At 41.4% G+C, this 24,370-nt stretch overlaps 1 protein-coding gene across 1 annotated transcript in view; it reads right to left on the bottom strand.

The window, feature by feature from the left end:
- The window catches only part of DGLUCY (D-glutamate cyclase), a 1,244,793-nt gene that overhangs the window by 357,698 nt on the left and 862,725 nt on the right, over nt 1–24,370 (bottom strand). The window lies entirely within an intron of this gene.

Here is a 24,370-nt window from a genome sequence, read left to right as displayed (position 1 = left end):
CCTGCTGGATCTAGCTTTGTTTGTGTAACTTGAGCACTAATCCAGACATTCTCTAAAGTATTCAATTGTATTTATTACTGCTTGGTTGTAACTTGATTAAATTGTAGCTATCATTCTAAGTCTTTTGGATTAAGCACTTGGGCTTCAGACCAGTTGTTTTACATTAGGAAGGTTTGTGGCAAGCACTGTGGTGGCAGGACAGGTAGCTTTTATCCTTCTAAGTTGGGAACTGCTGATTGAGAGCCCAGTGTCCAAGTGTATTAGTTCTGGTTTAGGCACTTGGGCTTCAGGCCAGTTATTTTACATTAAGAAGGTTCGTGGTCTGCACTCTTGTGGGAGAAGAGGCTGGACTCTGCCCTTCTGAGCTGGGAATTTCTGGTTAAAGGTTTATAGTGCCTGAATATTTGAACTGTATCTTACTGAAATTGGTACACCTTGTTTGCTCTAGCATAGACTAGATCCAGGCCTGCTGAATCTAGCTTTGTTTATATGCTTGTTGTTTGTTTGCTTATTATTTCCCTGGAAGCTAATTCCACATAATACGTGGCTTCTCAGCGCTTCTGTGGATCACTAGTGATATCTGCATTGCTTACTGTACTTATTTCCTTGTTTCACTTGAAAGAAAGTTACTGTTTGTCGTTTTTGCATTTAATTACTTGTAACACATTGCACTCAAGTTACCTGGCACTTGCTCACTAAAGCAATTATATAAGTCAGCACTAAAAATTAAAAGCACTACACCCTCACTCCCCACTGGCCCTTGTTTTCAATTATTAAGGAATTCCCAATATTATTCTAGCATGTCCAAAGGTCAGTTGTCAATCTCCTCTCCGGTCCAGCTGGTGAATCTGGGAATCTTGAGGCAATGTTATAACTGCCTCATGTACACAGACACCCTCTCCTCCTCCCACATAACACAAATACTTGCGAGAGATGCAGCTATTTAGCCAAACTGGAGGCTGAGCTCTCTCAACTCAGGACTGGCAAGACCAGACAGGAGGAGAAGGCAACTACACACACCACAAAACCAGCCTCACATAATGCTAGCACACCACTGAATCAAACACATAAACACACAAAGACATACTCGGAGGCTCTGAGTAAAAATTTACCTAAACAGCAGAGGCCTCCAAAGCAGACACCCAAACAACTGCTACCTCAAGACACCCCACAAGCAACACATAAACCACAAAAGCAGTGTGCAAAGCAGTCACAGCCCTTAAGGCCAAATACAACACCAAACATACTTGTCATAGGTGACTCCATAGTCAAACACACTGACGTCCCACTCACCAGGCTGAACAAGGAGAGGGTCACAGTAAGCTGCCTAGCGGGCGCAAGAATCCGCCACATAACACAAGCACTCGGGTCACTCCACGGCAAGTACAAATATGACACAGTCATTGGCCATGCTGGTGTGAACAACCTGAGACGTACCTCCCTGGACTACATGAAAAGAGATATAGAGGAGCTCTCTGAGCATGTAGCCCAGGCAGGTATGACCCTGACCCTGAGCAGTATCCTTCCTTCACCAAGAATGATGCCACAATATAGAGACAAAAGCTCCGAGTTTGCTGAGTGTCCTTATATTCAGGGATGGACAACCCTGTCTGTTATAATTATGTTATTATGTCTGAGGCTCAGTGTATACATCTAGTGGGTACTTGCCATTTGATACAATCTGTGATGCTGTGGTGGGGGAACACCTGAACATCAATGTTTAATCTGTGTACTCATATATGTGTGGCTTGTCATGACTCAAAGTTGTGTGTCAGACACTGCCATGTTGCCTAGGCCTGCTCTTGTGGTTGAACCTTCCATCGGCCACATCTGTGCCTTCTGACCCCTAATTCCCTTTGTTCCTCTTCTGATAACTGTGGGATGTCATCTTCAGACACCTGAGGCTCTTGGGGTAGTTTACCCACACCTGCAGCTGCAAGACCTCCATGTGCTCTGATTAGCATGTTGTGTAGCATGATAACAGTTATCATCTGTGCTGCCTTCTCAGATGTGCATTGCAGTGCACCCCCAGATGTGTCCAGACATCTGAACCTAGCTTTCAGTACACCAAACAATCGTTCTATGGTGTTTCTGGTTGTTGCATGTGCTCTATTGTAGGCCTCCTCTTCAGGGTTGGATGGTTCATGGTATGAGGTCATTAGGCACAGCTCAAGTGGATAACCACAGTCACCTGTTGTGGCGAGTAAACTGGTATGTTGTCAGCATGGATATTGTTGGGAGGGATGTCCTTAGCTTACATCCTAGCTGCGTTCCTCTACTTATCCAACACTAGTCCCTCAAGTATTTCACTATGCTGGAATACAGCCCTCAGTCCACCTCACAGGGTCTAAATAAACATGTGTGGGGCACACGTGTTACAGACAGCCTGCACCATTTGTCTGTCTAACCGTTACCTGTTGATCATTTGCTGGTTTGACAACTGGTTTAGTTGCAGCCTTGTTCTGACTCTAGCTGGCTGCCTTCTAGGATCCAGAGCCACAGTCTCATTTATGGCTTGCATCACTGCAGCCTGTTGCAGTTTATTAATTGCAGGCTGCAGTTTTCTTTAAAATTATTTTTCCATATTCTTACAGAATATGACAGGATCCATAGTAGCAGCCTCTGTTCGTTGTAGGCCATATAGCATACCCCAAGGATTTTTGGAAACAGAGTCAGCATTGCAGTTACTTGCATTTAAGTTGTGTTTGGTGTGCGTGTTGTGTTTTTGAATCAGACAGGCATGGGCAGAATCTGAATTTATCCTATGCTGAATAGCTGAGTACTTGGGCTCCTTTCAGCGTGTCTTCTGAAACTGCGTCCACAGCTGGTGCGCTGAAGTCTTCCTTCAACGTGCTGCACTATCCACAAATAGCTTTTGGAATCCGGCCTGTTGTCTATCGTATACATGCCTGCCTATTCCTGGTCTGAGATTATACTTTCTTTCCATTACACTGGGAAAATACAGGTCACATTGCTTAAACGTTTTTATGCTTGAGCAGATCTTTAACACAAGAAATTTTACAGGCAGGTGTTTCTAAAAGCTGAATATTGAGATACTAGTAAAGAACACTGGAGTTTTTTAAAAATATAGCTTATTGAGTCATTTTACTTGCACTCAACCCCTCAAGGTCTCCTCCTCTCCCGTTATACAAGTTCAGGGTAACTTACAAGTATAGATAAGGCAGGGCAGTTCGGTGCAATGTAAAATCAAAGAACAAAATATTTACACATCAGTAGAAGACAAATTATCACTTAATATTTCACAGTAAGTAGCGGAGAGGGCAGGGCTCTGATTTCAACAGAATTTTTTGTTTCTGGATATAGAGAATGACTTTAGCACACAGAAATTGCTTTAAAAATACAGGAGTCTGTCTTTTCAAGTCAATTGTTTATGTCCATAGAATATACACCATAATTTCCATTACATGCATGTAGCACTTATTTATGCTCAATAAAAATGAATTACGAATTAACACACTTTGCACATGGTCTCACCCATCCCACTGTTAAAGTGGTTCGCTCAAATTATTGTGCTGGTCCTACTACAAAAGCTCACATTTTTCATGAGCGACATTATACATTATTAACAAAAAACAGTTGCAATGTTTTGATTTGTCTGAAAGGTCCGTCTCTTACAGGTAACACAACCGGTACTGCTGTCAGTTATTGGCACACAGGATCCATATTCACAGGTTCTTATAAATGCAAAATACTTACTGGGAGAAAAGAAGGAACTGTTTTCTATTTCTGGGAGTGAAGCACTTGACAGAGTTGCACACCAATTATCTTTATGTGAAGTTTTAACGTAAAATCTGGTATTGTTACCACTTCTTGTTCAGCTCCACAGCATTTAAAGTGAAAACAGGAATTTTGATATGTCTTTTTTTGTGAAGACTAAACAAACCATTTCCGGCCATTTTATATATATTATATATATTTAATTTTTTTTTTAAACATTGATTTGCTATAATTACAGAATATTAATACACCCCCCAGGAAGAAGTGAAGCAACAATAATGAAAACCAGTGCAGACAAGAAACCTTTAATTGTTGTGTGTATGTGCCATTCTTATTACATGTGAGTTTCTTATCATTAATGCTTATTACACCAGAAACATTACACTTGCTCTTTTTAAACAGTGTGGCAGTGGGGTGTTTTAGTAATTTATGTCTTGAACTACAGTGAAATGTACAAAATTATAGAGTTGTGCATAATTAGTAAACATTCAGTCCTTGCTTCGTTTTTATTATAGTCAAGACCACAAAGCATTCTATAGCGATGTCAAGAATCTCAATGGCAACACCCAGATCTGCTCAGAGCTACAGCACAATGGCACTAAATATACAGGACCAACTGATATTGCCAACATCCTGGCAGATAGGTTCAGTGCTAACTTTACCCCCTTTCATCCCCTAAAGGGACCATCTCTATACCGGAAGAATGCAAAGATCCTGTAATCACTGCTGCACAGGTAAAAATCACACTCTCCAAAGCCAAGAAGACAGCATCCAATGGACATGACAACATCCCAGGCTGGGTTCTACATGAACTAAAGAATGAACTGCCACCCCACCTAAGTACCATGTTCAGTCATAGCCTCACCTCAGACTTTGTGCCCACTGAATGGCGCACAGCAACAGTTATCCCACTCCACAAAGGGAGAGCCACCACGGACCCTGGGAACTACGGCCTCATTAGCCTGATGAGCCTGGTCTGCAAGGCTATGGAACGTATCTTCATGGAACTTATAAACAATGACATTGGTAATCTCCAAACTCTGGGCCCCACCAAGTTCGGGTTTGTAAAGGGCATATCATGTCTCTTAAACCTGACAGACTTCATTGAAGCGGTCACCAAAGCCGTAGATGAGGGTAAGGTGGTTCACATAGCCTATCTAGATCTCGCCAAGGCTTTCAACACCATTTCCCACTCTGGAATTATAAATAAACTCACTAAACTACTTATAAATCTCTATGTCACAAGATGGGTTGCCAAATGGCTCACTGACAGAACCCACACTGTGAAAGTAGCAGACTCCAAATCCGACTTCAGACCAGTGACAAGTGGAGTACCACAGGGTTCAGTCCTGGGTCCTCTCCTGTTTGGTATCTACTTCTCTGAAGTACAGGCTAACACAGAAGGTTTTTGGCTAACAATGTTCACAGATGACTGCAAACTAAGAGCCAAAATCAAAACTCTTAACAATGTGGACATCCTACAAAAGGGCCTCACTGAGACAGACGCCTGGTGTCAAAGCCATGGCTTCAAGCTCAATGCCAAAAAGTGCATTGTCATCCCTTTTGGTAAAAACTCTGTACCCATGAACTACCACATAGGCGGTAGCCTACTTAACACTGAAAGTGTGATAAGAGACCTTGGGACACAGGTGGACAGTAGTCTCTCCTTTGATAATCACATTGCCATAGTGGTCAGGAAATCCTTCTAAGTGGCACACCTCATCAGAAAAGGTTTCTCATCCAGGAAAAAAGAGGTCATTGTTCCCCTCTACTCGTCACTCATTAGACCCATTATAGAGTACAATGCCCCTTTTGGTATGTACCTCACAAGACATCTACAACAACTAGAAAGGCCGCAGAAATACCTCACAAAGAGGATTACTGGCCTCAACCAGATGCCCTACGCAGACCGTCTCAAAAAACTCCAGCTTTACTCCATCGCATATCACCTACTCAGAGGCGATCTCTGTCTAACATACAAAGCTATGTCAAACCCAGTACTGTTGGACATGCTCCACTTAAAGAAATCTCAATCCCTCCGAGCTACACTCTCTAGGGACCTAAACCTTGTCACCACAATAAACAGAACATGCTGGAGGGATAGATTCCTGTCCCAGAGACTTCCCATACTCTGGAACAAACTACCTATCTATATCAAACAAAGCTCCTCATTGGCACTCTTCAAGAAAAATCTTGATGATTGGATGGGAGATAGGAAATTCACCCCAGGGATCACTTCTGTGGCTCTGCTCGACAGGGGCATAGGAAAATAATTTTCTTGGGTGGAGAAAGCCAGGGTACCTTTTTGGCTAGGCTTATATAGGCCCTAGGGCCAACAGCCTAGTACCTACCTATAAACCTATCTAGAACCGAGTTGTAGAAACCTGAATTGCAAACCATGAAAATCAAAACAAGATGAAAACAGATATAAACTGCCTGCATACAGGCTGAAGTGATACAGCAACACAGTCTCCCCAGTCGTTTGCCTTATTATTAGCACTGGCAGTACAGAACGGGTCTTTGTCTTCTGAAAGGTGCTCCAGGACATAAAAAAAAATAAATAAATAAAGGGAATCCTATGAAGTAAGGCTGCCTGTATGGTGATGAGAAAGGGGAGACACAAGGGTGTATAGTATACAATTAGTATGTGTATCTGAATGTGTGTATAATAAATGGCAAATTCCCTGCATCATGAAGTCACTGAATTCTTACAGAGCCATACTTTAATGACAAGTTAATGAAGCCTTTCCTTGGAGGAAGGTGGTACTGCCTGGGAAGAGTAAGGACAAGGCTAGAATGGTCACTTATGAATCTGTTTTAACAATAAGGGTAGCACAGCCTTTATTGTCACTGCCTCTAGAGCTAGGATCACCTTTTTTCAGTTCTCAGCTAGGGCATGCTCAGTATGGGCATTGCCTTCTTATTTATGTTTCATCTGGGGACTTTGTTTCCTCCCACATGCCAGACTCATGTTAGCCAGTCAATTATTCATGCTAAATTGTCCTGAAGTGTGCTTGCATGAAAGTACAGAATAGTTGTAGAAAATCTTACAATAAGCATAGATGTCCTTCTCGTCTATGTTGCAGTATTCTTTACATGAGAGCAATCCTTCACCATGGGCGACCTGACATCCGGCCAGTATACAAGAGCTTTTAAGTACTGATAGTACGTGAGACACTGCACAAATGGCTTAAGAGAACGAGGAAGGAGGGATAGAATACTGCAACATTGAAGTGAAGGACATCTATTGTTATGGTAAGATTTTACACAATTATTCTATGTCCTTCTGTTCTAATGTTGCAGTATTCTTTACATGAGGGAGAGTTCCAAAGCTTAGGAGGAAACCTGGTAGGAGGAATGACCAGAAGAGCTCTCTAGAATACCATGAAGAATGTCTCTGCCAAAATCAGCTCTAGATCTGGAGATGCCATCCACAAGACAATGCTTGGTGAAGGAATGTACAAAAGTCCAAGTAGCTGCTTCTAAAATGGAATTAGTTTCCAAACCCTTAAAGAAAGCATCTGAAGAAGCCACAGCACTAGTAGAATGAGCCTTAACACAAAAAAGGATGCTCTTCCCAAGGAAAACATAAAAATAAATAGCCTTTGAAAAACATCCCCCTCCAAGAAAGTGATAGGGTATCCACCTTCCAAACCAGAGAACCTGGGACTCTGGCACAAAAAAGAGGAAGTTGTCTGTTCAGAGGGGAGGTAAATAGGTCTACTTGACGAGTAATCCACTAGTGGACAATATCCAGAAACACATTCCTGTGAATCATCCATTTGTGGGACTGAGTCATGGACCTGCTCAGGTTGTCTGCCACAGAATTCTGACTGGAGGAACTCCCTGAAGGATCACCTGGTACTGAACTGCCAGTTCCCAAGCCATGAGAGCTAACCTGCACAGAAGATATGACTTTGCCCCCCCCCCCTCCATTTGCTTACATACCAGTGAACTGTGGTGTTGTCTGTAAACAGTTTTAGAGGTCCTGGATGGAAAAGAGGATGGAAAGCTTGAAGAGCTAAAATGAGAGCTCTCATCTCTTTGATGTTGATATGGTCCTCCTTTGTAGAAGGCCCGGTACCTTTATGGAAGCAGAGGTTGCTCCCCATCCTAGGTCAGAGGCATCTGTAAACAACTCTTGAGTGGGAAGAGGAGAATGCAAAGGAAGTCCTGGGTTCAGGGAAATCTGCCGAATCCACCAAAAGAGTTCCTTTTTGAGAAAAGGGAGATGAGGAACCACAAACTGCAGTGAATGTGCATGCTGCTTCCAAACTGATTTCAGGTACCACTGAAACTTCCTCATGTAAAGTTTGGCCAGAGGTTGCATCAAAATAGTGGATGCCATGAAACCCAGGAGCCTGATAAACTCCCTGGCTGAAACAGAAGGAAGAGGGAGAAGACACTGGAAATGGGAGATGAGAGACTGAACCTTTTGGAGGAGGCAGACATGCCAGCATAATATCTGTCTGCAACCTGCACCCCAGGAAGATGTGGTCCTGTAAGGGGGAAAGAAAGGAGTTTTTGAAATGCATTGTGAACCTCAACCTTTGCAGAAGAGAAATAGTGAACTGTAGATTTTGTTCCAGGGTCCCTGGACAAGGAATTAGATAAAGAAGAGCATCCAAGTTAAGGGTAAACTTGGATGCTCTGAAGTCTGCAGTAAGCAATGACAGGAACGAGACATTATGTGAATACCCTTGGGGCAGTGGAAAGACCAAAGGGAAAAGCTGATAACTAAAAGTGCAAGGAAGCAATAGAAAAACATAAATATTTTCTGTAAAGGTGTTGAATGGGAATGTGAAGATAAGCATCCTTGATGTCCAGAGAGGCCATGTAAGCCTTACGAAGAATGAGAGGAAGCAAGGTTTGCAAGGACAACATGCAGAGGGTAGGAACCTTCAGGACAGATCCAGAATGGGTCTCCATGGGCCGTATTTTCTGGGTACAAGAAAGCCTGGGGTAAAACCTTCTTTCTCTGAGGGGTGCAGGAACTTCTTGAATTGTTTCCTGAAGTAGCAACTCCTGAAGCACTTATGGAAGTAGATGCAGCTGGCCTTGAAATGACTGTGGAATGCCCATGAATGAAGAGAGAGTTTTCCAGAATATGAAGTACCCTTGTTTGATAATAGAAAGAACCCATGACTCTTGAGTAATAGTTTCCCAAAATGGAAAAGACAGGAAAGATGTTGAGAAAGAGGAAGAAGACTGAGATGAGTGTGGTTCTCATAGACTACCTGGCTTGTCTGGAAAAGACTTCTGTACAGGACCTGGCTGACAGGGCTTAGACTGACGAGCTCTCCTACCTCCTTTTTTGCTTTTGGAAGTGGGCTGGTGAGTTTGTTTTCTAACAAAGGAAGTCTTTGATGGGTAATTCCTCTGAAATTTGGGAAATATGGCAACAGGTGAAATATTTTAAGTCCTGTAGTTCCTTACCTTTCTCCTGCAAAGATTTAAATAAATCTGCAAGTGCAGCCCCAAACCCAGTACTGCCTTCTAAAGCAGCATCCATTAGTTTTGCTTTGGTATCATCTGTAAGTGCTTGAAGCCTCAACCATTAATACCTCCTAAGAACAGAGCCAGATACAGCTGCCCTGGAAGATGCTTTAACTGCATCACAGCTGCATTTAATGGCGTGAGAAGCTACCTGAGAAGAAGCTCCTAAAACAGACATCAGCTGAGTGTTAACATCAGAGTCTGGGAAGTGAGAAACTGCTTGAGAGGCTTGAGAAAGAAGTGCCAAAGCATATCTGGTTATATGGTTTTGGTAATTTATAGCACAGAAAGCTAAGGTGGCAGAAGTATAAACTTTTTTTCCCTATTCTTTCTATAGTATTGCTCTCCTTATCAGAAGGGAGAACCATGGTGAATGGCTATAGTCTGAAAGTTTTGTCAGAAGCAATGGAAACCACTGCAGGATCTGCTGAAGGACATCTGCAAAGGCATTTACAGTCTTCTGGCACTTTATAAAACTGATCAGACCTTTTAGTGGCAGGACCCAGAGAGTCTGGGTTCTTAGATGCCGAAGAAAAAGCATCCAAAAATGCCATCCCCTATCTGTCAAGCCCATTCAAACCCCCATCATGTCTATTACCCAGTCAGGGTAACAGCTGGCTGTGGGAGGCCATCACACAGGCAGCCTCAACACTGGTTTGTGCACTTGCTGGCACCCCAGCAATGAGGGTACATTAATTATGAATCCTGGACAGGGGATCACATCCATAACCAATACTCCATTCTCATGCAACTGCGCAATCAAGTGCACCTGCTACTTGGCAACCAAATACCTGCCCCTGGAAAATCCTTTGGATTACTGCCCCTCCTCCAAGGGACAGGGATTGTTGCAGTACATGATCTTGGTTCCCCTCTTCTTCCTCCGTGAACAGGCACATCCATCTTCCCTATAGCCTCTCAGACAGACACCTGAGCCACTAACAGAAATCCGCTCAGCTGTGCTGCCTGATAAATAGTACAACACCTAGGAAGTGCTATGCATTGCACAGTGTGGTTGCGCACAGTTGAGAAATATTCTCAACAGTTCCAAGTATTCACACCATCTAATGCTGCAAAAAAGGAGATGATGTCAGGTCTGTGATGGCATACTTAGTTACCTGATATAAATCACTTTGTGCTAATCTTATTTACCCCTCTATGGTAATGGAACCAGTGCAAAAAATTATACTGTTTGACTACTGTGGTGATCTTGGTGAAAATCTTGCGCACTGTTTTAATATTTCTGCCTCAGAGATATTGGGTCTGCGCTTCAGTACTGAAATTGTAGTAACTTTCTTTATAGAGTTGCTGTTAGCCCTATGTCTACATGTTTTTGTCTAGGTCCCATTTTTTCAAACTTACAGCAGTCATTTGTATTCTGAAAACTGTCCACATATGTTGCACTCGCCCTCTCTCTTTTGACCAATTTTCTGACCGAATAGGGTGTGAAAAGATGTTCAATAATGTGGGACTGGGTGACTCTCAATTTTTTTTAACTGACTCCCATTTTTAGAGAATATACTACGTTGGTCAAAGAAATGCTTGCAGATGCCTAACTCCCTGTCACTCAAAGGATCAATAACTCAGCAAAAAAAGAAAACAACTCTAATGTTTTTTTTAAACCATTGACTAAGACCCAGATTACTTGGGTTCAATTAAAGATCCATGTGCTGAAGGAATCGACTGGAAAGTGGGAGAACGGGGCAAAAGGAGGCAATAAAAGGCATCACATCACTACCTGAAATATTCCTAAACCATTTGTACTGAATGCTATCAACAATAATAACAACAGCAAACTAAACCCAATGACAAATGCAGCTGATCTTAAATCTGCAAATAAAATCCTGCTGTTCATCCAAATTAAATTCCATCAGTCACTGCTGAACCACTAGAAGTGCACAATAACAGATCTTATGGACAAGAAAATCAAAGAGGCCACTGTTTTTATGGCTAGTTTTGCCGCTGTTGCCAGCTGACCATCTCTTAGTCAACTGTCCCATTTATTCCCCACCATGACAGTGACAGCCAACTGAGAGGCACCTATTTTAAACTGTTTGCAACCCCTACCCCCACTGCCCTTCCACAGTAATGCACTCAGGATTCAGTGTACAGTGGGCATCAGCAAGGGCAAATCACTCACTTTCGGGAGTGATGTAACCCTTCAGGACAGCACTGCTATCCTTGAAGCTAGAGCTCCTACAGGGTCTCTGATCTCCATCAGTGATTCAACCACAGAGTCATGCACCCTTGGTATGTGCTCCTGCACCCACCTTCTGAGGTAAGTCAGCTAAGCAGCATCACTCATTTCCTCCCTCATGCCAACTCCATCAGGTGGCCACTAACTGAACTCTGGCCACCTGGATATCACTCCATGCCAATAGAGTTGGCAAACAGACCACTATTCTTATGCTTCCACTATACAGAAGGACCACAAGATAACACACGTTGTACTATACAACTGACAGATCTGGGTATTCATAGACATACTACACTTGTTTTTATGTATCCAGTAAAGAATGTCTTGTACGCTGCCATAGACTACAGCGATTTATAAACACGGATCATGATAGTCAGAGGCAGCATACAAAGCCATTCTGTGTTTATGCTCGGGATGTCTAGTAGCACTATGGAGCCTAACAGCACTACAGTTTGGCACAGAGGTGAAACAGTTAGCATTGGCGCCTCAGAGCAAGAGGTTTTATAGTTCAATTCTCAGCTGGGGTGTCTTCTGTGCAGAGTCTGTATATCCTCACTGCATTTTCGTGGGTTTCCCCAGGTGCTCCAGTTTCCTCTCACATTCCAAAGACATGGGTCTGGAGCATTTCTCCCTGGGTCTCCGTGTGGGAGGGTGGCCTAATGGTTAAGGTGTTTGCCTTACAAACACAAGGTGCAAGGTTTGAGTCTCACAAGGGATAATTGGCTAGGCTTAAAATGGCTCCCAAGGCAGTTAGCTTAGTACAAACCTATGTGTGTTCCTATGTGAACCTAAAATGGGCTCTGTCCCAGTTGGACTTTCCCAGTAAACCACTGTTAAATAAATAAAAATCATAATGAGACAGCTTACATTTTATAGTATGCCTTATTATGCAGCTATGTTCAGTTACTTGAAAAGACATTCTTTAAAACCCTACTTTGCCTTACTGCACTATGGTATGCTACCCTGACTAACTGTAATTCATAAAAAATTCACAGTCAGTTGTCAGGACTGTGAACACGAGTCCATTACCATGTTATGGTAATGAGGGGAAATGGTGCTGTGCAAATACCAACTAGTGGGATCTTGATAACATACTAGGAGGTTGGGATGGGATCAGTTGTGATAGTACGTTTGTCTTCTCCACAGGGGACTCCATTGCTGTTGTGTATGTATGAATGTGTGTGGTAGTTCTAAGCAATGAAATTGCTTAACAGCAGTGCAGTGCAGAGCTCTGTGTGGAGGTTTGCAGCAGACTTGGTGACTTTGTTAGAGCACTGCTCAGACTTTAGGACCTGACTAGAATTAAGGCTGGTTGGTTTGCAGCAGACTTGGTGACTTTGTTACAGCACTGCTCAGATTTTAGGAACCGACTAGAATTAAGTCTGGTGAACAATGACAGGCACAGAGTAGAGCCGCAAGTAGACAGGCTCTTGCAATACTTTTTCTTGCAATGCCTGTGATGTAAGGTTTTATTAGATATAGTGACCCTAATTTCTGATGCGCCCTTTGGATTGCTTAAAGGATATGTTGCTCATATTTCAGGTGCTCATCTATAATAATGACAGGTAACTTGATATGGTATTGTATTTCAAAGTCATTGAAAAAAAATAGACCTTTAGGCTGAGAAATATGGGGGGGGGGGGTTTGAATAGCATTAATTTAGTTTTCTTCAGATTTAACAGAAGTTGGAAGTTGCCCAGCTTGTTTTTTACTGATGAGAAAGAATGTTTAATTCATTCTTGAACAGAGAATAGGGTTTTGGCAGAGCAGATTAGAGTAGAACCATTGGCATATTGTATGACAATGGCATGACTGGAGGTATTGTGAGAGTCAAAATAATAATCTGCACCATCACTAACAAACTTCCTTAGTGAGTATAGTATCATCCCCCCTGCTCTAACCATGTCATCTTATCTACCCATCACACCAACTAAAAGGGGACGGGGGTCTATATCATAGGTATTATTCCAAATGTTGAACTCTTTCAACATGGCCTCCTGTCCAGTCAAATAAAGCAAAATCAGCATAATCAGCATGACTCACATACATCTTACAGATCTCACAGCTTTCACACTCTCTCCATTATACTCAGCCATTATATATATATGATGTCATTTCATACCTAAGGAAACCAGTTAGGGCAACCAGTCCTTCAATGAATTATAAATTTTGAAGCAAATTCTTAAAATATTTACCATTATCAGCTGGTTTTCTCCTGTATCTCCTATATCCAGCTTTCATTCTTCACATATAAACAAATAAACACAAATGGAACAACTTAATATAGTTTATCCCTTAGAAAAAACAAACATTTTTTTAATTCAACCTATACTTACTAAACCCTGACCTATAGAAACTCAATTCTATTAAACAATCTCCTTGTAACCTTCAGCTGGCTTCCTGATGTCTCATCACAAATCTTGCCATGGATGAAACACACAGAAATGATGGGTTTAAATGTCTGATTTTTTCTCCACCACTGTTGTGGGAGTTGTGGGGTGCTGCACCCCCCCAACTTACATAATGAAAGTCCAAGTCACTTGGCATGGAATCCAGATTCTAATACTCACAGCGAGGACAGACTAGAAATGGTGTTGGAATTGTGGTGTGAGAGAATCTTCTGAAGACAACTTGGGATGTCATCTGAATTACTGATAGACTTGTGGAAATCAGTCCCCAGCGTAAAGATAGGGCAGTCTTCTCGGCGTATGTCCCACAGCTGGACTGTCATGGTCAGAGGAACGAGGGCTTTTGGACAAAAGTTTCAGGACCTCCTAGACAATGTGGGGTAAAATGAGCTGGTGTTGATAATGAGACAGGCAAAATAAGATTGCCAGTGTCCCCATAGGTGTGACAAAAGAAATAAAGGAGAGGACATTTTAGACTTCTCTCTCATAAGTGACTTAATGGAGGCCAAACTGTTCAGCAAGAGAGACAGTCATGAGGTCACTTACAATAGTTGTCAGCATGCAATTCAGACAGATTTTCTCCTAGCTAGAGAAAGGCACTGGGGTAAAATCAGAGATTGCAAAGTCATCCTCAGTGAAATGGTCATCCCCCAACATAAACCACTGGTGGCCACAATCAACTGCAAGCAGTGGTCAGAGAGGTTTCGAAAGTCAACACAGACTAGACTGTAAACCTGAAAATTGACTGGAATGAAAGCATGTTCAAGGAAACATTCAGGGCTCTAGCACCCCGGAAGAAGGGGACCTAAGTGGTGTTGAAGAATGACAGCATCTTGTGCAAAGACCACAAAATGGACATGCTTAGCCAGGTATGAAAATAAGGTACATAAGGAAAGGTGGTGGAGGAATAGAAATGTGCAGGAAGCAATTAAAAAAGGAGGAGACAGAAAAGACAGAACAAGCTAAGAAGGAATGAATACTGGCTGGCTAACAAAGTGTCTATGAGAAAAGGTGCAATAGCAAAGAACAAGGCATCAGGGAAACTCTACCAGCATCTGGAAAGTAACTCAGCAGAAAGTACAAAGATGCTTTATCAAAATGCAAGGCAATGACAGAAAGATAAAGACAGTCATCAGTCGCCATTCATAAGGGATGCCAGCAACAATCTGTTCACTAGTCCAAAGGTTGTCAAAGGCAAGACGGAAGGAGTATTTCAACTGACTTCTTAATGAAGAAAAACACACAAAAGCTGTGCTCCCATGTACGACCTCTGAACTCCTAGAAATAGTATGAACAGCACTAAGGTAAATGAAGTCAGGGAAACCACTGCCAATATGATCAAGATGTGGGGTGCATTAGGGGAGAAATGGCACTTTGGGGTGCACATTCTGGTACAGGGAAAATGGTGAACCCCAGAAGACTTGTGAATATGCATACTAATGCCAGTGTATAAGAAACAAAGGAGGCATTTACAAGTGTGGGCAGTACAGACCTATCAAAATCATGTTACACCATGAAAGTGCAGAAGATGGTAACTGATAAATACACATAACAGTAGAAAGTAAGATGAGAAATGAGCAGTTTGGATTGATGCAATGTTTCCAGCAAAAAAGCTAGTGGAGAAAATGTTGGAGATTAGGAAAAAATCCAACTGGATATTCCTAGACTTGGAAAAAGCATATAACAAGTCTTAAGAAAACACTAATTTGGCATCCCTGCAATGGCTCAAACTCCTGGCAACATTGGTAGAATTAGTGCAGGCTATATACAGGGCCCCCAAAACAAATGTATGAACATTGTATATACAGGGCCCCAAAAACAAATGTATGAACATTGTATATACAGGGCCCCAAAAACAAATGTATGAACATTGTATATACAGGGCCCCAAAAACAAATGTATGAACATTGTATATACAGGGCCCCAAAAACAAATGTATGAACATTGTATATACAGGGCCCCAAAAACAAATGTATGAACATTGTATATACAGGGCCCCAAAAACAAATGTATGAACATTGTATATACAGGGCCCCAAAAACAAATGTATGAACATTGTATATACAGGGCCCCGAAAACAAATGTATGAACATTGTTCAGACTCACAACATTGGTAGAATTAGTGCAGGCTATATACAGGGCCCCAAAAACAAATGTATGAACATTGTTCAGACTCACAACATTGGTAGAATTAGTGCAGGCTATATACAGGGTCCCAAAAACAAATGTATGAACATTGTTCAGACTCACAACATTTATATACAGGGTCCCAAAAACAAATGTATGAACATTGTTCAGACTCACAAAAGGGGGTTCTACTGGGGGTGGGTGCATCATGTTTCAGCTCTGAACTAATTCTTGTTCGTACTGGCGATGAAATTTATCAGGAAACGGGTCAGAGGGGTCAGATCAACAAAGCTGCTTAATGCAAACAATATTTACACTACAAGCAGACTCTGGGCAGGAACTTCAATAAATTATTGAGAATTACAATGCAAAGATGAAGGAACATGAGATGAAATGGACAGACAAAACCATGGCCATGGCAGCAAACGGGGAATAAGAAGAAGCTGAAAACTGTGATAGAAGGGGAAAACACTCAAACAGGTTAACGCTTCAAGAATCTGTGAGGTGTTGATGAGAAGAAAGAAACTCTGAACAAGGAAGTCAAAGTTAGAATTTGAGGTGCTGCAGCCAACTGACACAGATGGAATTACTATTTAACTGTAGCCTCCAAACAGGCTTCGTGCCTCATGAATGGAGAAAGTCAACAGTCATCCCTCTGCACAAAGGTGGGCCACCTACAGACCCTGGAAACTACAGACCCATAAGTCTAACTAGTCTTGTATGCAAAGCCATGGAAAGAATTATCATGGAGATGATCAACAGTTATAGTAAACCTCCAGACACGGGACCCAACCCAGTTTGGTTTTGTAAAAAACAGATCATGCCTACTCAACCTGGTGGACTTCTTTGAGAAGGTCACCAAAGCAATGGATGAGGGCAAAATCGTTCACACTGCCTACCTTGACCTGGCCAAGGCATTTGACACAATACCCCACTCAGGCATTGTTGACAAACTCAAGAGGTTAGGTACAAACCCATATGTCACCCAGTGGATAGCCAACTGACTCACAGACAGGACCAAGGAAGTTAGAATTCAGGAGTCCACCTCTACAAAGAGGCCAGTCACAAGTGGAGTCCCTCAGGGATCAGTCCTTGGACCGCTCCTTTTTGGCATTTACTTCTCAGAAGTCAAGGCCAATGTCAGTGGTCTCTGGCTGATTAAATTTCTAGATGATTACAAATTAGGAGCTGTCATTGAATCTCACACTGACACAAATGTTCTCCAGGAGGTGCTGACACAGAAAAATAACTGGTGTCAGAGCCATGGACTAAAACTAAATTCCAAGAAATGCATAATAGTATCCTTTGGGAAGTCAAGTATCCCTGGTAACTATCATATTGACAACACACCCCTTAGAGTTGACCCAGTAGTCAGGGACTTAGGGACACACATAGATAGTAATCTTGCCTTTGATCATCACGTGTCTACAGTGGTGAAGAAATCATTCTATGCTGCGCAACTTATAAACAAAGTTATGGCATCTAAGTTCAAGTCATTGTTCCACTGTATTCGGCAAGACTTGGTATGTACCTAACCAGGCATATCGAACAACTGGAACATCCACAGAGGTTCCTCACTAAAAGAATACAGGGCATAAGTAATATGTCCTATGCAGACTGCTTCAAGGTCCGATCCCTGTATTCTGTCTCCTACAGGCTTTTGAGGTGAGATCTATGCCTGGCATACAGGGCAATGTCAGACCCCACTCTCATGGACCTCCTGCATATCCACAAAACAAACAGTATCAGAATTACCCATTCTAAAGACTTAAACCTTGCCTGTGATATAAATAGGACCTGATGGAGAGATAAGTATGTATCCCAGAGACCACCCCATCTATGGAACAGGCTCCCCATCCATGTGAAGCAGAGTTCCTCCCTAATCCATTTCAAGTGCAACTTGGACAATTGGATGGGAAACTGGAAATTCATCCCTGGTTTGGCACCTATGTCTGATGCAAACGAGTAACCTGTAAATGGGTTATCTCCCAGACCCATGCTTACACTTATCAAGGGTATCAGAACTCATCAGAGATTTGGGATGCATGGCTAGGCTTAAAAATGCCCTTGTGGTCATTAGCCTAGTAAACATCTATGAACTTATGAACCTATGAACAGGGTGTTGGGCTCGTGTGTGACAGAAAAATGGCAAAGAAGCTAAAAAGTAAGGTATACAAAACATTGCTGTGACCAGTGCTTCTGTACGGCACAAAAACCTCGGCAGTGAAGGCAGGGAACTGAGGAGTAAGTTATGGATATGAAGTACCTATGACATGCTGTAGGATAAATTCTGTGGGATGGATGAAAAATAAGGACATTAGAGCAGAAGCCAAAGTAGTCCCAATTGCATAGAATGTCAGGGAGAACAGATTAGGGATTCAGTCATGTGCAGGAAAGCAGAAGAGAATTTGGTAAAGATTTGAGAAAAATAAGAAGGCGGCAAGAGGAAACATGGATGTCCTGACAAGAGACAGAAGGACTGCATGTGAGAAGATCTGTGATGGCCAGGCATGACTGTCGAAGAAGGTAGGAGAGTAGTTGTGAGTAGAGAAAGGTAACAATTGAAGTGACATCCTGACCCCATGTCAATGGAAAGGGGGGGGGGGTTAAACAAGATGATATGCATATTCCAGTAAATCTAATGAGGGAAGGTGAGAGTTAAGTAAAACGTTGCAATGTTACAGTACATCCCCAGTAGTTCAGTTTTCAAGTAACTTATTCCAACTTCAATTTCATAATTCTTAAGTGTTAAATTCTTGAATGCATGAACACTGAGTTATAACATTACAATGAGAATTGAACAATATACGTGAGAAGTAAAAATGATGAAAATATCCATTTTTTGATTAGACAGTGAGCACATTATTGTTTTGTATAGGCCAGGAGCCATTTTAAGCCTAGCCAATTGCCCCATGTAAGGATCAAATGCTGCACCTTGTGTCTGTAAGGTAAACACCTTAACCATTATGCCAACTTCCCAGGATAAGACTACATCACCCCAGATGTGACTCAAACCCACAATTCCTGGCTTAGGAAGTCAGTACCTTATCCATTAGGTCACTGGGGCCTGATAGTAAGAGTTTCCCTACTATAAATGCTGTTTCATCCTAAAATAAAAATATATGCATGAAAAGTTTAGTTGGCTTGACTGTTTAAAACACTGATACTTTCAAATGAGCTGAATACAGTGATTCCATTACAAGATTCATATGCATGTCCATAATGCAGAAACAGGCATCAGCCCCTTTTGCCTAAAACACTTAAGGCTGTGCTGATATCATTGTCTTTTGTCCAAGTTTGGTCCCAAATGGAATGTTCTTTGCATATAAATGATTTTGCAATTAAATGCTTTTGCTAAAAATATTGCTTAGGCCACAACAGTTCACTGATTTATAAATTAATTTTTCAGAAAAACTAGCAGAGTTAATTATTAGGTTTATACTATTAATCGTTCATGACTGAGCTCCTGAACAAAGGCTTAATATGTACGTGTTGTGTGTTTGACACTGGTATTTACAGCCCTTGAAGATGCATTATATATAAAGGTCAGTCAGAAACGTATTTAATTAAAAGTTAAACTGCAAGCATCTACCCAAATAGCAATACATTTTTCTGCTAACCTATGTAAGAAATAAAAGCTGTAGCATATAATATAAAGAACTACCAGTGTTGTTTTAGTGGGTAGTGAAGCCTACAATTTTTTCAAAATATTTCTGACTTTTTGATTATGTTTTCCATGATTATTAGTGATCCTGCTTATGTCCAAAACCGATGACATGGACAACAGTCTCCCAGTGCAGAAAACAAGCCAACAGAAAGTAAATGATGCTTTAGGGGCAGTGGGTCTTTGAAAGGGAACCAGACATGAGGCCTTTTTTTACACCCCCTACCTTCTGCAGTATCCGACTCTGCCTGGGAACTTTTCACAGATGTCTTGTTGGATTGGGCCTTCTCTATCATTGTCACAATCTGTAGGTTGCAAGCTTTTATCACACTATTACCACTGCCATGGACTGAGCTGCTAGAAGCAGTGCCGAATGTTAACACCATATCTAAGGCAACATCAGAGGCTTGTATTCAAAGTCTGAAAGAGTGATGGCTGGTGACTTTAATAAAATGGGTTCAGTTCTGCATACTCACATGACTTTCACAAATTAATTTTCAGATGTAAGATTAGGAAAAATTGCTTCCTTTCACTATGAATGAGTGATCACAACAATGAAAATGCACTCTGCTCCTGGCTACCTCTTTCTGCTAACTGTGTGAACTGTGAAATACTTTGTACTCAATCTTTAAAATACAAAACAATTAAGGATGGTGCCAGCACCATGACATATAGGGATAAAGGTCTGACTACAGCCCAGACAACCCAAGTTTGGTTAGTGTCTTGGGTGTCTGAAGTACTAGCAGGGAGTGATGGGTGGGCCCCCCAAGAGGGAGGGAGGGTACTGGCTGATGACACTCCCTAAGGGTAAGCATGGTCTAATGAGGGCAGTAGCCCTCAGGCAAGGTCAACAAATGGAGGGGAGGAGGTGGGGAAAGTAGGCAGGGCATAACAATAACAAAAAAATCACCCTGAATGGAATGTAAATGTCTGAGACCCTCTGGATGCCCTTAGGTTTCACGACTAGCCGTAGCAGGTTATGGAGTAAGTCTGGGGGATTGTAGTAGCTGGTAGACTCAACTAGGATGTGGGACACTGGTAGAAGTGCTGTAAGGATGATGGGGGGATCTAAAAGATTAGGGAAAAAAAAGTAATTAAGGATGATGGCAAGCATGCCATAGCAAGTATGTACTTGCTAGCTTAAGATCTCATGGTCATGGTATAAAATGCATTTGAGAGGTCAAAGTGACCAGAACTAAATAATCTGATTTGTAACCATCCGGAGCTCATTAACCACACCAGGAAGCACACTTTCAGTACTGCACAGGGCATGACGTCTGATTTTGTAGGAATCAAGAAGGCCATACCATACTAAAAATAAGTAAGGTTAAACACGCATTGACTTATCTAAAACTTTTCTCAAAAATGACAAGTCAGAGGCAGGACAGCAGTAATCCAGACAGTACAAATCTAGTGATGGCTTCCTGAGGGCAGGCATGAATAAGGATGCTTTCAGCATTCCCCCAAAACGTCCATACTCAGATTAAAACAGTCTGAAAAATTACTGGGCCTTTGACCCCAGACAACACAGATTCAACAGGGACAGACCAAAGGTCAAGCCACAAGGAACACAATGCACATCTGGTATCAAATCCATTATCTCTGAGTAGTTAATATACAAGAAATCAGTCCTTGTGCAGTCCAAGGAGTACCATGGTTACTGACCGCTTGTCTCATTACATCCCCCAAGGAGAGTTTCTCATCAAATCTGGGGGCAACAACATTAGTAAAATGTAATCAACAGTTCACACTCAAGAGACAGAAATTGTTTTCAGTCAAGATTTAACTCGACCCATTTTAAATGCAACTGCCAGATTATAAAGTCTCCTAAGTCTGGTTGCTCTACTATTTATGTAAATTTATTATTTGGCCTTGTTGTCAATTGTTTAGAATTCACAGTATCTTTACCCACATTTAAAAAATAAAAAGGACATAAATAACAAAGAAGAAATGTTTTTGAAAGTAATCAATGTGTCTATTTAGTTTCAAAGGAAGCAATTATGTACAGTTTTGACAGCTATACTCTGATGTACAGAATTACCAGCAAGGCCCTTTCAGCTTCTACCGTAAACATTTGTAGCATTTCCCATTTTCCTTCTTTAAGCGGAATATATGTCTCCAAACGTATGACTCCCACAATGATATACTCCTTTTAGTTAAAAACAGTGACTGTTTGTGCCAGCAGTAGCAAACCAGGAAGGCTGGAGTGACCAACTGCTGCTGTCTCGCCCATCTTGGGGCAAGGGAGTTATATCCGGCGCACCAGAAAGATAACATCTAGCAGGAGCACTGGGTGTTACATGCAGTGAATTTAAGCCTGTCATGCCTGTGATGTATGATGTCATTGTGCAATGGGTGTTACATGCAGTGTAATTTAAGTCTGGCATGCATGTGATATATGATGTCATAATGCACTGGATGTTACACGCAATGTATTTTAAGCCTATCAAGCATGTGATGTATGATGTCATTGTGCACTGAGTGTTAATTGCAGTGTAGTTTAAGCCTGTCATGCCTGTGAAGTTTGCTGTCATAGTGCAATGAGTGTTATAAGCAGTGTAGTTTAATCCTGTCATGCCTGTGATGTTTGATGTCACAGTGCACTGGGTGTTGCATTCAGTGTAATTTAAGCCTGTCATGCCTGTGATGTCATAGTGCACTGGGTGTTACATGCAGTGTAGTTTAAGCCTGTCATGCCTGTGATGTATGATGTCATTGTGCACTGTTATATGCAGTGTAGTTTAAGCCTGTCATGCCTATGATGTCTGATGTCATAGAGTGCACTGGGTGTTACATGAAGTGTAGTTTAAGTCTGCCATGCCTGTGATATTTGATGTCATAGTGCAATGGATGTTACATGAAGTGCAGTTTAAACCTGCCATGGCTGTGATGTTTGATGTCATAGTGCACTGGGTGTTACATGAAGTGTAGTTTAAGTCTGCCATGCCTGTGATATTTGATGTGATAGTGCACTGGGTGTTACATGCAGTGTAGTTTAAGCCTGTGAAGCATGCCTTTCAACTGTACAGATTTTGGCAGAATGTCCACATTTTTGCCTCGTATTTTTAGTCTGTTCCTCATAAAATTTTGGTTTTCTGGCAAATCACTGAGGATTAAAGTAAAAAAATAATGATAGGCGTTTGAGTTATAGACTTCATACTCTTCAGAAAAATCATGCAAATTCAAGTAAATCACTATATTTTTTATTATTATTTACCAGCCAGTTGGGTGGTAGACCACAAAAATCCATTTCCAACCATTATCTTGTAACAAAACAAGTAAACGCATAATACACATCTATACGAGAAGTATTTATGCTAAGACACTGCATAAATATAAGGACCAGATTACATTAAGGCAGTGCTACAGCATAAACGTTGTTGATGAATACTCTTGCAAACTTCAAAATATTTGATATCTGCAAAAGTAATTCTTCATAAAATATAAGTATATATAGCCAATATAATAAATATTTTGAGTGCCTAAAAACATGAAAGTAGGAAACAAGTTAGATAGGGAGGAAAATTAGGCAGATGACAAATTATGCTGTTTACAGCAATGCATGGTGTTTGAGAGAACTGGACGAATATTATTTTAAAAACAATTTAAAAATACACCTAATTACAATCTACCTTCCTTGTAATATCTGTAATACCTCTCTGGTCAGCAGTGGGGCATGGGCATCATAAGGCTGGAGCTGTAAATTATAAGCAGCTACTTATTTGGTGCTACAACTGTATGTGATTTCAGACATAACTGAAAGTAGAAGTAGCAAGGCCTATTCCTAAGCATGGGCCTGGAGCAGCCCCCCCAACACACACACAAACTCACATTAATCCAGCCTTGCTGCTGCTAAAAGTTACTTGTACATACTTTTGTGTGCAGCTACGAGAACAGTATGGAATTATTGGGATGTTTACAAAACGGGAAAGAACAGATATGCAAGGTACGACAGGGATACATATACTTGTACAAGGTGTGGGGGGGGGTTGGGAAATTGAGTTGCACATGATAAAAAGCAAGTGGGGGAGGACAGGATTTACAACAGATCAGAATTCTTCATTAGGAACATAAAGCTTTTTTTTTTTCAGAAAAAGACAGTGGGCAAACATAACAGGCTGTCACAGAATGTAGCCTAGAGGAAGAATATGGATCTGTTTCATTGTACACAAGGTGAATAGAACAAATCCCAATTAACTTAAACTAAACCATCAGCACCTGCCATTTACCAAAATCTGGCCTTTCCAAACCACCCATCTTAAACATTAACTAAGTAAAACCCACCCAGCTTAGAAAATATAATGCCAGAGTCACAGCACTTAGGAGAAGACCTTATGTAGCAGGACAGGGTAGGCAAAAATTGTGTCTGTATGTAATAAACAGCAACAGTACATGCATCTATGACAGTAACTCACACATCTATTTATTTACTGTTTGTTTGGTTGATAACTGAGTGAATGGGCTAGTCAGTCACCATTTCTAGGTATAGCCTGGAGCGTAAGGCAAGAACAACTATTCAAAGAAGTTATGAAATACGAATGCAGGTTACTCATAATAGTATTTTGGTTTTACCAACAAGTTGAAACTGTAGGACATGGGATGTTTCCTATATACATGAGCACTGCATCTTTTCTGTTTAATACCTTCATATTTCTGGGTATGCAGTAATTTACATATTGTCTCATTAACTTCTAAAGGAAGAAAAAATCCATTTGAGCACCAATTTTGCTATTTTGCAGTGTA

Source organism: Protopterus annectens, chromosome 6.part0 (assembly GCF_019279795.1).
Source record: "Protopterus annectens isolate FY-2018-M chromosome 6.part0, PAN1.0, whole genome shotgun sequence".
Lineage (NCBI taxonomy): Eukaryota > Metazoa > Chordata > Ceratodontiformes > Protopteridae > Protopterus > Protopterus annectens.
This window is presented reverse-complemented; position numbering and strand designations above follow the sequence as displayed.